This window comes from Globicephala melas, chromosome 13, assembly GCF_963455315.2.
Source record: "Globicephala melas chromosome 13, mGloMel1.2, whole genome shotgun sequence".
Taxonomy (NCBI): Eukaryota; Metazoa; Chordata; class Mammalia; order Artiodactyla; family Delphinidae; genus Globicephala; species Globicephala melas.
Window position 1 is genome coordinate 12,763,527 of NC_083326.1, and position 17,166 is coordinate 12,780,692.

Sequence of the window (17,166 nt, forward strand, 5' to 3'; positions counted from 1 at the left end):
CCACCTTTCTGGCGCCTTTAAAAAATGCATTTCCTAACCCTTACTGTACCTACCTTTGTACTTCTCTGGTCTGTGACACCCCCTCTGCCCCACACCTTCTAGTTTCCACCTTGACAGAGCGACTGAAATCATACACTCCAACACACTAGGGTTGTCTCGCCATACCACTAGCAGCGGGCCCCCTGCCCCCTTAGTATAGTTTAGTACAACTGGTTTCCCTCTCTCTCAAATTCTACCTTCACTTCCATAGCACCACCACCTGACTGGATTTTCCTTTTATTATGTCCTTAGCTAGATTTCTTAATTTCTTGGGGTACCCTAATGTTAATTCTTACCACTCCCCTGCCCAGAGTACAGATTTCGTCACTTATCTGTTCTTTTTCCTGACTTTGGCTAAGAATTCATACATTATAATTGACCCCATTTCCTCTGAGCAGGTGAGACAAATCAGGTCAACAGCCTGGGCTGTTGGATGATTTGTTGCAAACACAGTGAAGATTTCAAGAAATGCCCCTTTCCCATTACCTTGGGTTTTAGATTATATTGAAATGTCTGATCTCACTGAATATATAAAGTTACTGTGTACTCACAGGTGAAGCACTCCTGGTAAACAAAAATGCTGAGAATAAGTCACATTAAAATAGTGAATATTGGCTCCTTTTTTATTCATGGTTCTATTGAAATTTATTTCTGACCATCCTCTGAATTCCTTATACCCCTTTTAAGTTATGTGGCCGTCTCAAATTCTTGTATCCATATTTCTGACTCAGATAAATGCAGTTTCTTTGCTGGTATTTGTAATATACCAAATTTAATATTAAATTCTATTAGCAAGTTATTGATTTCCTTTTATTTATTAGGGAAAGCAGTCTTAGAGCAGATCCTGGAGCCAGACTGCCTAGGGTTCAAATCCTTGCTCAGCCCTTATTAGCTTTGAGGCTGAGAGCATTGTACTTAAATTCTCTGTGCTTTAGTTTTTTCATCTATAAAATGGACACAATAACCGTCTTAACATCATGTTGTAAAGGTTAAAAGAATATATTTATATATAAAGCAAACATCAGCCAATAATAAGTGCTTAAAAATGTTAGCCATCATAATTATTATTTAGTCATTGATTAAATAAGACAAAATCAGTCAGCCCTGAACTGTTTCCTCCTCCTCAGGTATACATGACTTCGTACCAGCTAGATCCATTACAATTTCTATTTTAGGATTTTTTTTTTTTTTTGCCGCTTTTTATTCCAGAACAATTTGATAAATCTTAAAAGTAGAATGAGTAGAATATCAAACCAAGTAATTAGCAAAGTTAAGATTATACTTACTGTTCTGTCCTCAACCATCCAAGTTTAATAATTATTCTTTTGTCTTTCCTGATTTTTCTATAGCATTAATCTATTGTTCTACTGATATATTTTTTAGTAATTTTTTGAAATCATTACAAATATTACTTTTCATGTTACTGCTATATTAGAATCTTTCTGAGTGAAGCTGATTTTTAAATATGGTATTCTCAATTGCCAATATATTCCAATTTTTGGCCCATCTGTTTGTATATATTTAAAGTCATATATTAACCACCACTGGGTTTTCTTCAAGGATTTTATTACTGTGTAATTTTCCACATCTGTTTTCTTCAGCATCCTTTTTAAGATAGGAAAGATTAGGTCAGTGAGTCAGCCATTTTATTATTTTCAGTTTCTCACTTGTTAGGCAGCATAATTTTCTTTGTAGTTTCTCTTGCTTTCAACAGGCATAGCTGTGAATGTTCTCATTCTCTCTTATTTGCATATCATTTATTCTTTATCCTTTCATTACTTATCTCTGTAGAAATTGTCTAGTTTATTTATAAATTTACCTCTTTGGATAAATTACAAGCCTTTTTATGCTGCTTAGATGGTTGCCTTTATAACTCAAAGGAAAACGGTAGTTAGGATCTTAAGGATTGTTGTTACCTTATTTGGAGTTGGTTGAAAATTTTTTCATTCTGCTTCATCTCTGGATCTGGCAAGCTGTGGCCAATTCCCAATCCTTCCTTCCTTCCTTCCTTCCTTCCTTCCTTCCTTCCTTCCTTCCTTCCTCCCTTCCTCCCTTCCTCCCTTCCTCCCTTCCTCCCTTCCTTCCTTCCTCTTTCTCAGCATGAAGCTTTGAAGCTTCCTGTAACAATTACTTTCTTACAGTAATTATTTTGTTTTCGTTGGCAGTAATGACCTACTGATACCTGGCCAGTCGAAATTGAGTAATTTCTGTAATTTCCATGAGAAGTCCAGATATAATGCTTGAATGATTAGCATTTACATGAGAGCAAGGGAAGAGGAAGATACATAGCGGCTGGTGAAGGAGCAAGTCAACCTCTCTTTTTCTCTGGAAAATGAATGAAATTTATTAATTGCTTCTTCAGATTATAAATGTAATTCATGCTTATTAAAAAGTAACCTCAAGCAATAATAAAATATTTAAAGTGGAGAGTTAAAGTCCACTGAAACCTGTCCCTTAGAGTTAATTCTTGTTTAGCTATATATTGTAAATACTTTGAGTCTTATTTCTGTGATATACAAATAATATTATTCCCTCCCTCCTCCCCAATAATATAATAGTTTTCTGCAACCCGTTTTATTTTCATCTAACAATGTATCATTTCTCCCTGTGAGTCCATATAACTCATTCAATGATAGCAAGTAGTGCCTACTATTAGTTGCAAACAAAGCAGGTGTGGATCCTGCCCTCAAGGAGCTTCTATTCAGTGAGAGAAGACAAGAAAATATCATGGAGTGAGATGATAATACAAAGGGACGATGGGTACCTACTTCAGGCGTTCAGGGGTGAGCGCATTGAGGGGGTTTCATTTAACCCGAGACTTTGTGACCATCTAGAAGAAGAGCATTATAAGGACAAGGGGCAGTCAGTACAATGACTAAGGTGGGAATAACATTGGAAAGTTCGGGGAACAGAAAACAGACAACCGCAAAGGGCATTCAATTTGTGAGCAAGTGGAAGGTAGATTTGAGATGGGGTGTGATAAGAAGGCAGGATCTGATCATGAAGGCTAGGGTGGGGATCTCAGATTTTATTTCAGTGTGATGGGTTACCATTAGAAAATTTCAAGTGAGGAAATTATATGATGTTACATGATTTTTTTTTTTTGCAGTTTGTTTCATAGTTGATTTCTAGTTTCATAGCATCATGATTGGAAATATATGATGTTTTTAACAATTATTTTTTGCTTGCTTTGCTTTTGAAAGGCTTTTGTTCTTTACTTCACAACTTTGGAATCACAAGAGACATAGTACTCTGCAGCCTAAAAAAAAAAAATCTTAATAGTACATCATAGCTAAACTTCCAGGTCAAACACCATTGATCTAACATGTTCTTTACAAAATGTAAAATACTCTATCAAACTATTATTCTGTTGATGAACTATCCACATTAAGTCCAGCTCTGTGTTCGTACATACAGAGCTGCAGTGAGCATCTCTACATACTGCTGCTTTTCTCTCTGTAGGATGGATCCTAAAAACAGGAACTGGTTTGATCTGTTTTTACTTTAAAAGATTAATAGCCGCTGAGCTGGAACTAGGGTTGTTACAGTAGTGGTGGAGAAATGTGACACATCAAGGGTATGTTTTGTAAGTAGAGCCAACACGTCTTGATGATGGTTCACATGTAGGGTGCAGGGTGTGGAAAGTTCAGGGAAAGGCAGTGGTGAGAGAAAGGAAGAGTTCAAGGGTGACTCATAGATTTGAGTCTTGAGCACCTAAAAGGATTATGGTGCCGTTAACGACTGAGAGAAAAGCAGGCGAGGTGTGGGATGAAGGCCAGGACTTAGGTTCTGGACATATTAAGTTTGAAGGGCCATTTTAATCTGTTCGAATGACTACATAATGTTCTAGTACACAGATGTAGAATTCATTAGCCAATCCTCTATCAATTACCATTTAAGTCCCCTACCCCCAGTTTCTCACCATCATAAACAGTGCTACATTGAATAGCCTTATTTACATAACTTTCTATGCCTATCTGATTTTCTTAGGGTAAATTCCTGGATTCACAGTGCTAGGCCCAAAGGTTTGTGCATTTGATCATCAGAATGCTTTGAAACTACTTTCCCACGGTCCATGCGCATTCATTTTTTCATACTTTCCCTAATATTCCTATGAATAACCGAATGACTCTTGAACTGCAATTATTCTCATAAAAAAAAAAGATGAAACTCCACAGTTGGTCTGTTTTGCCTTCTGTATTTTTCATCTTGGACCATGGACTGTTTATTCATTTATTCATGAGTTATCACTTATTTTATTTATAAAAAAGGAAAATAAAAATAATTTTATGATAACTCTTCTCTGTATCAGATACCGTATTCTGTGCAAGGGGTAAAAATAAATAAATATGAACTGTTTCTTATAAAATCCCTCAAGGAATTTATACTCTGATCTGGAAGACAGACGTAAACCCAGAGTTGAAATACTGTGATTGTCCTTTCCAGCAGGGCTGTCTAGAGTGCGATGGGAGAACACAGGAGGAACATGCGCACGGGTTTGTTTAGGAGTCTAGGGAGGATGGTCTGAAAGGGCTTTCTAAAGGAGAGGACGTCAGAACTGAGCCATTCACTATGAGAGTTAAGCAGGAAAGGGGAAGGGCAGGGCCATGATTCCAGGCAGAAGGCGCAACACCTGCAAAGCCCAGAAGAAGAAGAAATGTAGTGGAAGCACGCTTATCAAAACCTGAACCTGAGAGGTGTTTTCCCCATTATTTGTGAGTGATTCACGTTACAGCAATCTTCAAATTGGCATTACCCTGAGAAATGTACAAATCTTAGGTGAAAAACAGTCATTCCAATAGGTAAGTAGAGACACCTCTTCTCTGTGACTTTTTTTTTTTTTTTTGGGCCACGCAGCTTGTGGGATCTTAGTTCCCCCACCAGGGATGGAACCCATGCCCCCTGCAGTGGACGTGCAGAGTCCTAACCACTGCACCACCAGGGAATTCCCTCTGTGACTTAATGAATGCTAACTCAGTAACATAGATTTTGTAAATAAAGTTTACATGGTGTTAGCAAAATGTAAAGAAAGAACTGAATGCTGGCATTTCCTATAAATAATATTTGTAGGAAAAGTGGGCTTGGCGAGATATGAAAATGTTTTCAGCGTGGGATTCAAATCATTCTGATGAAAATAAACCAGGTTAATTTTCTCTAACACATTTAATTCTGGCAAGCGCTCTAAGGCTACTACATATGGAAAGAAAGCTAACAGTCAGGCTCAATAGCAATGTCAGCAAACACACCTATATGAATAGACGTTTGGAGGAAAATGTCTTCTCTCTAAAAATAACAAAGATTTTACTTCTACTTAAGAGGAGCAATGGGCCTTAGGGATCTGGGGGACAGTAAGATTGATGTTTCTTTAAGGCAGAGTTTTGAAGCTTCAGGCACAGTTTTCACTGAGCAGAAGTCCATAACGCTTATACATCAAGGGTACTTATGTGATGATTGCAAAAATTGCAGTGAGAATTGACTACAGTACTTAGGCCGACATTTTAGACATTTTCTTCCTGTTCTTTTCAGCAACTGGTTTTATGGCAGGTGCTTCCTATGACATTCGGGAGCAACAACCAGAAATATGGCATCGGGGTGATAATAAGATGAATGGTTGGAGAAGACAATGGTTTCCTGATGCTGTGTTGAAGAATTACCCAACAAGCTTCCCATTTTAAAAGTAAAATGCTATTTCTCTAGGAAGAGAAACAGATATCTGGGACAATGCTTGAAATTAGATCATCATTTATCTTGAAAGTTTAACAATTTTTAAAGAATTATTTTAATGGACTGAGTAGAGGTATATTTTTCTGTTGTCTGTCTGCCCCATCACTTACTGAGTATTTCTTATATCCCTGTTATACTTTGAATGGCAGTATTTAAGATTTTTACATACACCAAGAGAAAAAATTAATTCTTGGTAATATCTATAATTGGAAATACATGAGGTAGAGAGTTCAACTGTTTCCAAACCCAACAGTTATTACCAGCATTTCAACATCCTTGCAAAAGCATTAAGTAGACTGAAATGAATTTTGGTTCTCAAAATTCACATTTTATCTACACTTCTCAACGCCATTCAATTTCCTTCCTAGCCATTCTTTTTTCTGTCAACACATAAAAAAATGAAAATACAAGTGTCTATTGATAGATAGATAGATAGATAGATTCTACATATATTTAGTCCAGAAAATTAAAGAACACTAGGTAGGAGAATCACAGTACATTGAATTCATTCTGGATTTGGCGCCTTGTATTCTTTTATCCACTCTTGATATATAAAGTACTTAAAGTGTGGCATATAGCAGTCATTGAATAAATATGAATCATAAATACTCTAAAACATATATAACAGGGACATGAGTCTGTAGTTCATGATAGGTTCTAAAGAAATGTTGATAATGATTCAAAGGAGCTTGTCAAAATTTGATAGCTCCTATCTCAAACAGAGCTCGTGACGGAGCTTACGTCTAGTCAGGGAGGATACACAGGTAACACAAAAGCCCTCTTATCTGGCACAGGTCAGCCTCCGAAGTTGCTCAGGTAGTCAAAGCTCTTGCTCAAGTGTGGAATCATATAAAATGATATATATCTTAAACGCCTCATTTTAAGTTCCATAAAGATAATTTTATTTTCCATCTCTTTTAACGTGATACCAAGGCCTTTTCTTTCTATAATTGGTCCATTGATTATAGTTCTACAACATTTTTCATCCTAAATCACACCAGCTTTGGTTTCTTTAAGTAGATTGAGAAATTAAAGATACTCAGAAAGCAGTCTCGGAGTATAATCCTAGATGTTTATGCTTTTCCCATTCTTTTATGGTTGTCTCACTTTCACCTAATTTCATGAGTGTGTGTATGTCTATGTCTTTCTAAAGCAGTCTCCCCCCTCTTATAATTTTATATAGTGTTTAATTCAACTACCTGTTTACACTGACAAGCAGAATTAGCATAGCTTTCGTTGACTCTGGGTCCCAGAGCTCACCTGGTGAGAGCAGTAGCAAGTGGGCCTGTTAACCGCTGGCATTCCTCACGTGGTGGGCGTCAGGATGTCTCACAGAGGGAGTACAGCGTATCGCTTAACCCCAAGAGTCAGCAAAACTAGAAGTCAGTTAGAGAGATCCTAATACCTTCAAAGCATGGTGCCTGGAAATATTTCCATGGCACTATGAAATGCAGAAGGGAATGAGTACTCAAGTGGGCAAGGTATTTACAAAAGAGTAGGGATGACAAAGATGAAACAAATAAGTGCAATCAGGTGTTTCAGTGCTACAGTAGAATGATGTGGCATGCCACAAAGAAAGGAAGGCTGAATCCTGGGGAGGTGGGAGACAAGAACAGGAAAAGATCCACAAAGAAGGTGATATTTGAGCTGAGGCTTTGTGTATGGCGTGGGGGGAGAATGATTTTCTTTTTTCTATTGAAGTATAGTTAATTTACAATGTTGTGTTAGTTTCAAGTGCACAGCAAAGCGATTCAGTTATACATATTTGTGTGTGTGTGTGTGTGTGTATGTATACATTCTTTTTCAGATTCTTTTCCATTATAGGTTATTACAAGATGTGGAGTAGAGTTCCCTGTGCTCTACCGTAGATCCTTGTTTACCTATTTTATATATAGTAGTGTGTATATGTCAATCCCAAACTCCTAATTTATCCCTGCCACACACACACTATCTCCTCTGCTAACCATGAGTTTGTTTTCTATGTCTGTGACTATTTCTGTTTTGTAAATAAGTCCATTTGTGAGCTGAGTCTTGACTAGGTGTTCCATAGGCACACAAGGAGGAAGAAACCTTTTCAGCGAGAGGATAAAGAGCATAAACAGAAGCACAGAGACATTATTTAGCTTAGAGTGCATTCCGGGGACTGTGAAGTTTTTGCTATGCTGGAAACCAAGGTTGCAAAGGAGTAGAGAAGTGTGACAGAGGAGGAGAGAGAGAAAGCCTAGTAGTTAGGAGGGGGGAGATCACGGCAAGCCTTGCCTGGATAGATGGCCTCATGGGGTGGAGTCTTGTAGGTCAGGAGTAACAAACTCAAATGCCCACAGAGACCAAGCAGGTAGCATAAATTAATAAAATAAAGGTCAGCATTCTTGGTTAATCTTTTCTTTACCCATTTTGATAGCACCATCCAAGAAATATTTGTCTTTCTTTATAACACTACCCTCAGTAAAACAACAGTGTAAGCCTTCAGTAGAATGCCAGCCGGTACTGTACTTGAGTGTTAGGGACAGAATCGGGAGGGGCAGGGACCGTGTCAGACTGGCGAGCACGTGCTCCCTGTGAAGGGATCAGCCATGTCTCAGGTCCTCTCAGTTGGCGCCATGTGGAACTGTGGGCCTGATCTGAGTTTTCAAGATAAGCTGAAAATCTGGGTTTTTATTTAAAAACCTCCCAAGTTTTAAATGCTAGTGACTGGTTTTGCAAGTTTGTAGAGTATGCATATCAACACTACACTGAATGCGTAGTAGTGTATTCAGAGAAAGCCTTTGAAGAGTTTCGAGCACGGGAGCAACAGGGTCCCCTGTTCCATTTGGGAAGAGCCGGAGTCCAGAAGGTGAGCAGAAGACTTGCTCTTGGAGGTTTTGGTAACGGTCCAGGCAACAGTTGATCCGGACTTGAAGGGCGATGTGGGTGGCCGAGTGAAGAAAAGGAGCAGGAAGCGTAACATACGGCAAGTAGCTTATGATAAGCCTTCAAAGGCGGCATTTTATATCTAAACACTAACTTAAAATAGAAATTGATGCCATAATGAAACAGGAAAAGCAACATTTTCTGGAGAAAAAATAAGAAAAAAAAAGTATGGGCTAGGTATGAACTGGTAGGGAAGATGGTCATGTAAAAGGAAAGATGTAGTTGAGGCATAGAGAGGGGAGTTTTAAAAATAAAAGAACTATGGAGTTGTTGGAAAGATTTAATCCTTAGGATATTTTATTTACAAAGTACTAGAAGCCACAAAAGAGGCTTTCCATTAAAGAATTTATTATTTCACATAACAGAACATCTAGATGTGGCTGTTGAAGTGAGCAGCTCGATGGTATCGTGAAGGACCCCAGTGTTCGCCTCTCTTTCTCACTGTATTCAGTGCATTGGTCTCTTAGGCTGGACCACCTCAGGATACAGGATGCTGCCACAGAGCCAGCAACCTATGCAGAGGACACCATCCGGAGGCAGAAAGAAGTTTTTAAAGCAAATAGGCCATCTGAGAAAGCCTGTTCTTATGTCTCGGTCCACCAAAAATAGTATCGCATACTCATTTTAAATATGTTGCTGGAAAAGAGAATGGAATTATCATGACTGACTAATTGAAGTTTACTCCTGAGATAGAAGGCTGTCACCTTTCCAGAACACAGGGGGTTGGCCTGACAAAGACAACCAACATTGCCTCCTCAAGGGAATTTGGTAACGTGGCCCTTGGAGTGTTGTAAGATGTGATAAACAGGAAGGTAGGTTGACGGTAGAGGCTTCGGAACAGATCTGGACTTGCGGACCTGCCCTTCCACCTACTATCTTTGAGACTTTGAACAAGTTACTAGCCCTCTTTCCTCTCCTGTAAAAAAAAAAAAAAAAAAAGGGCATAATTTTAGGCCCTCTTAAAGATTAATTGAACCAACATATATAAGATATTTAGTTTCATGATTATTACAGTCTCAGTGCTCAGTAAATGGTAGTAGTGGGTTGATTAATAGTCATCTTTAAAATCCAGTTTTGAGTTTCTGAATTTGAAAGAGACTTTTGGTGTAAGAACAGAACTCTTAACGGGAAATATGTTAAAACAAAGTAGACTAATAGTAACATGACTTTAAAAGAATCAGCTTTCCCTTTTATTGGAACAGAAACAGTGAGCTAGAATGGTAAAGTACATGATAAGGCTCAAGAGACCTGGCTGTGTTCCCTTCTCATGTTCCGTCCAAGGCCAAGGGCCCCTTCCCTTCATCACACTAGAGGGAGAGGATTGCCCACGGTTACCTCACACTGTCCCTGTCCCCTCCCAGCCTAATTGGTCTTGCGCTCCATCTTCAGAATGAGCAGTTAAGCAGACTCACTTGAAGACAGAGTAAATGCTTAGAAATAATTTGCATTTATTCCTTGAATGTTTAGCTATTTAAGTAATTCTGCTGTTCCCTAAAGTTATTTCTTTTTGTTGTTGTTGTGGTACGCGGGCCTCTCACTGTTGTGGCCTCTCCCGTTGTGGAGCACAGGCTCCGGACGCGCAGGCTCAGCGGCCATGGCTCACGGGCCCAGCCGCTCCGCGGCATGTGGGATCTTCCCGGACCGGGGCACGAACCCGAGTCCCCTGCATCAGCAGGTGGACTCTCAACCACTGCGCCACCAGGGAAGCCCCCCTAAAGTTATTTCTTAATCTAGACTATTTATTAATGCAGTGAAAGGCATTGAAAACATAGTTCACTTTCAAACAAATGTCAAGAGTAAGAAGTCATCTGTATATTGCCCACCACAGCAACTTAAACGCTTTTTCCTCATATATACTGAGAGTGGGCCTTTGTAGCCATAAGAAAGCCAGCTGCCATAAGCCTGTTGAATTTCTCTGGGTGAACATCCCGGCATATGGCATTGTGATTCTGTTGCTATAATTTATATAAATATGTTGCCAGAGATGAATTAAAACTTATCATTGTAAATCTACAAGGATACAGCTGTAACTCACACGGATTTATTACCTGTAGACATGTATATCAGGCCTCTGGAATTACAGCCTCTACTGTAGACAGAGGTTAGAGAAGAAGGTAACAACTTACATGCCATTATACATTTACAGCAGTTTGTCATTCATCGGTAGTGGTGTGAATACCAAATACAGCAGGTGGACCATCTTTCACCCAACGAAGTCTAATTGGCCAATTTCTGCAAAAATGCTGAACAAAAGATCACCAAATGAGGAGTCAGAAAATTTAGTCTTAGACGCAATTACTAAATTTGTTACTTAAATACTCTGAACCTAAGTTTACTAGGTATAAGACTGTTTCTCAAAAACCTGTTATTCTACCCCAATAACACTTTGCATGGTTTTTGTTATTTTCATTCATTCATTTAGTCAATAAACATTTATTGAGTGCCTACTATATATCAGGCGCACATCATTTTTTTAAGCTGAAAGAAGTAATTTAGTCCAGCATCCTTATTTTTGCAAAACAGCAAAGTGGGTCCAGAAAGATGAGGTGCTTTACGGAGGATAGGAAAGGGATTTTGAAAACTGCAAAATCCGTACACGAGGAAGTAATTATTAATTGTAATGCTAAGCTAGTATCCTTTGTAGGATAATGTATATGTGTTTAGTTCTCCATGGATGTTTTCATCTCTCTAGGAGTTCCTTTTATATAAATTCACTGGGCATTGTCATTTAGCATTGTTCTTTCCAAACCAGGTGACACATCAGAATCACGTAGGAAATTTCAAAATAGATTCCTCTTACCTCAGACCTTCTGAATTAGAATAGAATCTCTGAGGCAGGGACCCAGATATCTACATTTTTATTAGGTGCTCCTAGGTAATTCGAAGGCAGACTGGAGTTGAGAAACTCGGGGTTTACCAAACAAAATAACAGGTTATGTGAGGAGCAAACAATGTTTGGATTATTGTAAACTAACATTTTAAGTCCCCATGGTTTAGAAAATCAAATAATTTTAATATCAGGAAAAATAGCTTGCATTAGAGCTAGAATCACATAGACTGAAATGGAGCCTTGGGATGAGTGGAACTTGATTGGGGGGAGGGGTGTTACTATTGAGAAAGCAATGCAGCCACGTGAAGGGAAGGTTTAGAGGGGAAAGCCCATCATAATCCGCACCCCCTGCAAAGATCTTACATTTATATACTACTTATTCACATGTATAACTATTTGTAAGTATTTGTAATCATAATCTATACATCCCTAGATTTGCTTTGAAATATTACATAAAACCATAAAATTTTAGTTTATGAGGTTTTAGTTACTCCTTTCTATACCTAGATTTTCATACTGCATTTGAGAATTACCCTAGTATGTTATACCAACCCACCCTGACAGAGCTTTAAGCAACTGCTGTTGGGTACACATACAGCCTCCTTTTCTCTCCACAGAACCCTTTCTGATGACTTTTCTGTTCTTCAAATTACAACTGTGGGATTTTCTACCAGATAAAAGTCACTAACAGAAAACTTGCTTACAGAAGTCCAGTATCTTGTTAACTGCTTACAGCTTTGTCCCTAATGGAGCGTTTCCTCCAGCTACTCAGATACAACACACGATTCAAGATTTCTGTCTCTCTGGATCTCTCTCACAATATGGTAGGGTCTTTTCTCTTGCTACAGCATCCATTCAAATCATTTATTAATTTAATAAATATTAAGTGTTTGCTGTGTACCAGCTACTATGGTAGTGCTACTCACTATTGAAATAACGTATTTCTATTTAATGATTATGAGGAAACTAATCCTTCCTACAGAGACATACTATCAATAGAAGAACATTTTTAGCTGCCTTTCTTTTTGGTAATCTTTATTGAAGTATAATTGCTTCACAGTGCTGTATTAGTTTCTATTGTACAACAAAGTGAATCAACCATATGCATACATATGTCCCCACATCCCCTCCCTCTTGAGCCTCCCTCTCACCCTCCCTATCCCACCCCTGTAGGTCGTCACAAAGCACCGAGCTGATCTCCCTGTGCTATGCTGCTGCTTCCCACTAGCTATCTATTTTACATTTGGTAGTATATACGTGTCGATGCTATTCTCACTTCGCCCCAGCTTCCCCCTCCCACCCCGTGTCCTCAAGTCCATTCTCTAGGTCTACGTCTTTATTCCTGCCCTGCCACTAGGTTCATCAGAACCACATATTTTAGATTCCACATATATGAGTTAGCATACAATATTTGTTTTTCTCTTTCTGACTTACTTCACTCTGTATGACAGACTCTAGGTCCATCCACCTCACTACAAATAACTCAGTTTCGTTTCTTTTTATGGCTGAGTAATATTCCATAGTATATATGTGCCACATCTTCTTTATCCATTCATCTGTCGATGGAGACTTAGGTTGCTTCCATGCCTAGCTATTGTAAATAGAGCTGCAATGAACATTGTGGTACATGTCTCTTTCTCAGTTATGGTTTTCTCAGGGTATGTGCCCAGAAGTGTGATTGCTGGGTCATATGGTAGTTCTATTTTTAGTTTTTTAAGGAACCTCCATACTGTTCTCCATAGTGGCTGTATCAATTTACATTCCCACCGACAGTGCAGGAGGGTTCCCTTTTCTCCACACCCTCTCCAGCATGTATTGTTTCTAGATTTTTTGATAATGGCCATTCTGACCGGTGTGAGGTGATACCTCATTGTAGTTTTGATTTGCATTTCTCTAATAATTAGTGATGTTGAGCATCTTTTCTTGTGCCTCTTGGCCATCTGTATGTCTTCTTTAGGGAAATGTCTATTTTGGTCTTCCACCCATTTTTTAATTGGGTTGTTTGTTTTTTTGATATTGAGGTGCATGAGCTGCTTCTATATTTTGGAGATTAATCCTTTGTCTGTTGATTCATTTGCAAATATTTTCTCCCATTCTGAGGGTTGTCTTTTTGTCTTCTTTACGGTTTCCTGTGCTGTGCAAAAGCTTTTAAGTTTCATTAGGTCCCATTTGTTTATTTTTGGTTTTATTTTCATTACTCTAGGAGGTGGATCAAAAAAGATCTTGCTGTGGTTTATGTCAAAGAGTGTTTTTCCTCTGTTTTCCTCTAAGAGTTTTATAGTGTCTGGTCTTACATTTAGATCTTTAATCCATTTGGAGTTTATTTTTGTGTATGGTGTTAGGTAGTGTTCTAATTTCATTCTTTTCCATGTAGCTGTCCAGTCGTCCCAGCACCACTTATTGAAGAGACTGTCTTTTCTCCATTGTATGTTCTTGCCTCCTTTGTCATAGAATAGGTGACCATAGGTGTGTGGGTTTATCTCTGGGCTTTCTGTCCTGTACCATTGATCTATATTTCTGTTTTTGTGCCAGTGCCATGCTGTCTTGATTACTGTAGCTTTGTAGTATAGTTTGAAGTTGGGGAACCTGATTCTTCCAGCTCCGTTTTTCTTTCTCAAGATTGCTCTGGCTATTCGGGGTCTTTTGTGTTTCCCTAGAAACAGCAAAACTTTTTGTTCTAATTCTGTGAAGAATGCCATTGGTAGTTTGTTAGGGATTGTATTGAATCTGTAGATTACTTTGGGTAGTATAGTCATTTTCACAATATTGATTCTTCCAATCCAAAAACATGGTGTATTTCTCCATCTGTTTATGTCATTTTTGATTTCTCTCATCAGTGTTTTATAGTTTTCTGAGTACAAGTCTTTCGCCTCCTTAGGTAGGTTTATTCCTAGGTATTTTATTCTTTTTTGTTGTGATGGTAATTGGGATTGTTTCCTTAATTTCTCTTTCCGATCTTTCATTGTTAGTGTATAGGAATGCCACATGTTTCTGTGCATTAATTTTATATCCTGCGACCTTACCAAATTCATTGATTAGTTCTAATAGTTTTATGGTGGCATCTTTAGGATTTTCTTTGTATAGTATTATGTCATCTGCAAAGAGTGACAGTTTTACTTCTTCTTTTCCAATTTGTATTCCTTTTATTTCTTTTTCTTCTCTGATTGCCATGGCTAGGACTTCCAAAACTATGTTGAATAAGAGTGGTGAGAGTGGACATCCTTGTCTTGTTCCTTGTCTTAGTGGAAATGGTTTCAGTTTTTCACCATTGAGTATGATGTTTGGTGTGGGTTTGTCATATATGGCCTTTATTATGTTGAGGTAGGTTCCCTCTGTGCCCAGTTTCTGGAGAGTTTTTATCATAAATGGTGTTGAATTTTGTCAAAAGCTTTTTCTGCATCTATTGAGATGTTCATATGTTTTTTATTCCTTAATTCATTAATATGGTGTATCACGCTGGTTGATTTGTGTATATTGAAGAATCCTTGCATCCCTGGGATAATTCCCACTAGATCATGGTATATGATCTTTTTAATATGTTGTTGGATTCTGTTTGCTAGTATTTTGTTTAGGATTTTTGCATCTATGTTCATCAGTGATATTGGTCTATAATTTTCTTTTTTTGTGTGATAAACAAGACCCATATATATGCTGTCTACAAGAGACCCACTTCAGACCTAGGGACACATACTGACTGAAAGTAAAGGGTGGAAGAAGATATGCCATGCAAATGAAAATCAAAAGAAAGCTGGAGTAGTAATTCTCATATCAGACAAAGTCAACTTTAAAATAAAGGTTATTACAAGAGACAAAGAAGGACACTACATAATGATCAAAGGATCATTCAAAGAAGAAGATATAACGATTATGTTTATGCACACAACGTAGGAGCACCTTAGTACATAAGGCAAATGCTAACAACCATGAAAGGGGAAATCGACAGTAACATAATAATAGTGGGGGACTTAAACACCCTACTTACACCAATGGGCAGATCATCCAAACAGAAAATAAATAAGGAAACACAAGCTTTAAATAACACAATCGACCAGATAGACTAAATTGATATTTATAGAACATTCCACCCGAAAGAGGCAGAATACACTTTCTTCTCAAGTGCACATGGAACATTCTCCAGGATAGATCACATCTTGGGTCACAAATGAAGCCTCAGAAAACTTAAGAAAATTGAAGTCGTATCAAGCATCTTTTCTGACCACAACGCTGTGAGATTGGAAATCAATTAAAGGAAAAAAACTGTAAAAAACATAAATACATGAAGGCTAAACAGTGAGCTACTAAATAACCAAGAGATCACTGAACAAATTAAGAAATACATAGAAACAAATGACAGTGAAAACATGATGACCCAAAACCTATGGGATGCAGCAAGAGCAGTTCTAAGAGGGAAGTTTATAGCAATACAATCTCACCTCAAGAAACAAGAAAAATCTCAAATAAACAATCTAACCCTACACCTAAAGCAACTAAAGAATGAAGAACAAAGAAAACCCAAAGTCAGCAGAAGGAAAGAAATCATAAAGATCAGAGGAGACATAAATGAGATAGAAATGAAGAAAACAATAGCAAAGATCAGTAAAACTAAAAGCTGGTTCTTTGAGAAGGTAAGCAGAATGGATAAACCCTAGCCAGACTCATCTAGCTGCCTTTGTTTTCCAAGTCGTGAATCCAGTGAAATTCCCAGGATGTGAGACACATCCATATTTAAGGAAAATTCTAAGCATTTAGTTTGTCAATATGTCCTTAATAATATACTAAAAGAAATTAAACACCAAAGAGATTTTATAGCAGAGCAACAAGAGACAAGACTGGAGAGATGGGCCGGAGCTAGGTCACAGAGGCCCCTGAGTCATGATGAGTGTTATCCTAAATGCAGTGGGAAACTATTAAGGGTTCTAAACAAGTGACTTGATCTGATTGAACTGTTGTGTGGGGAACAGATTGAAAGAAGACAAAAGTGGAAATGGGAAGACCAGTTAGTAACAAGGCTGTTCCAGAAGTATTCCAGGCTAGAGATGACAACAGCCTAGGGTGTAGGGACAGTGAATATATCGTCTCAAATTGACCAATTTGAGATGAATTTGAAGATAAAATTGAACTTGTGATGAATCCAGTGTGGTTATTGAAAGAATGAGGTGCTAAGGATGATTCTCAGGTTTTTGGTGTGAGCAACTGAATAGATGGGAAATACTGGAAGAGGAGCAGATTTGTGGAATAAGTGTGGTGGAAGATTAATCACTCAGCTTTTGATGTTAGCTTTGAGATGCCTGTAAACATTCACGTGGTGCTGTGAAATATGTAGCTACAAGCTTGGCTCTGGAGATGATCATTTAGACGTCATTGGTGTGTAAATATATTCAGAACCATAACAGTGGATTAGTATATAGTAAGAAGAGAAGCGGGCTGGGGCAAAGCCCTGAGAAAGTTCCACGTTTAGAGATGAGATGGAAGAGACGCATCCGCAGAAATGCGAGAATGTATGGTTTGGGGACATGAAGAAAATCAGAAGACTGTGGTACAAAAGAGGAGAATGTCTCATGGAGAAAATGCTGCTGAAAGGTCAAGTAAGTTAAAAATTAAGAGGAGGCCATCAGATTTGCAAACAGAAGGTCATGGGTGTCTCTAAAGAAGCAGTCTTGGTG

At 38.2% G+C, this 17,166-nt stretch overlaps 1 protein-coding gene across 6 annotated transcripts in view; it reads left to right on the forward strand.

Moving 5' to 3' along the window:
- WDR7 (WD repeat domain 7) overlaps positions 1-17,166 on the forward strand; it is a 374,489-nt gene that overhangs the window by 306,189 nt on the left and 51,134 nt on the right. The window lies entirely within an intron of this gene.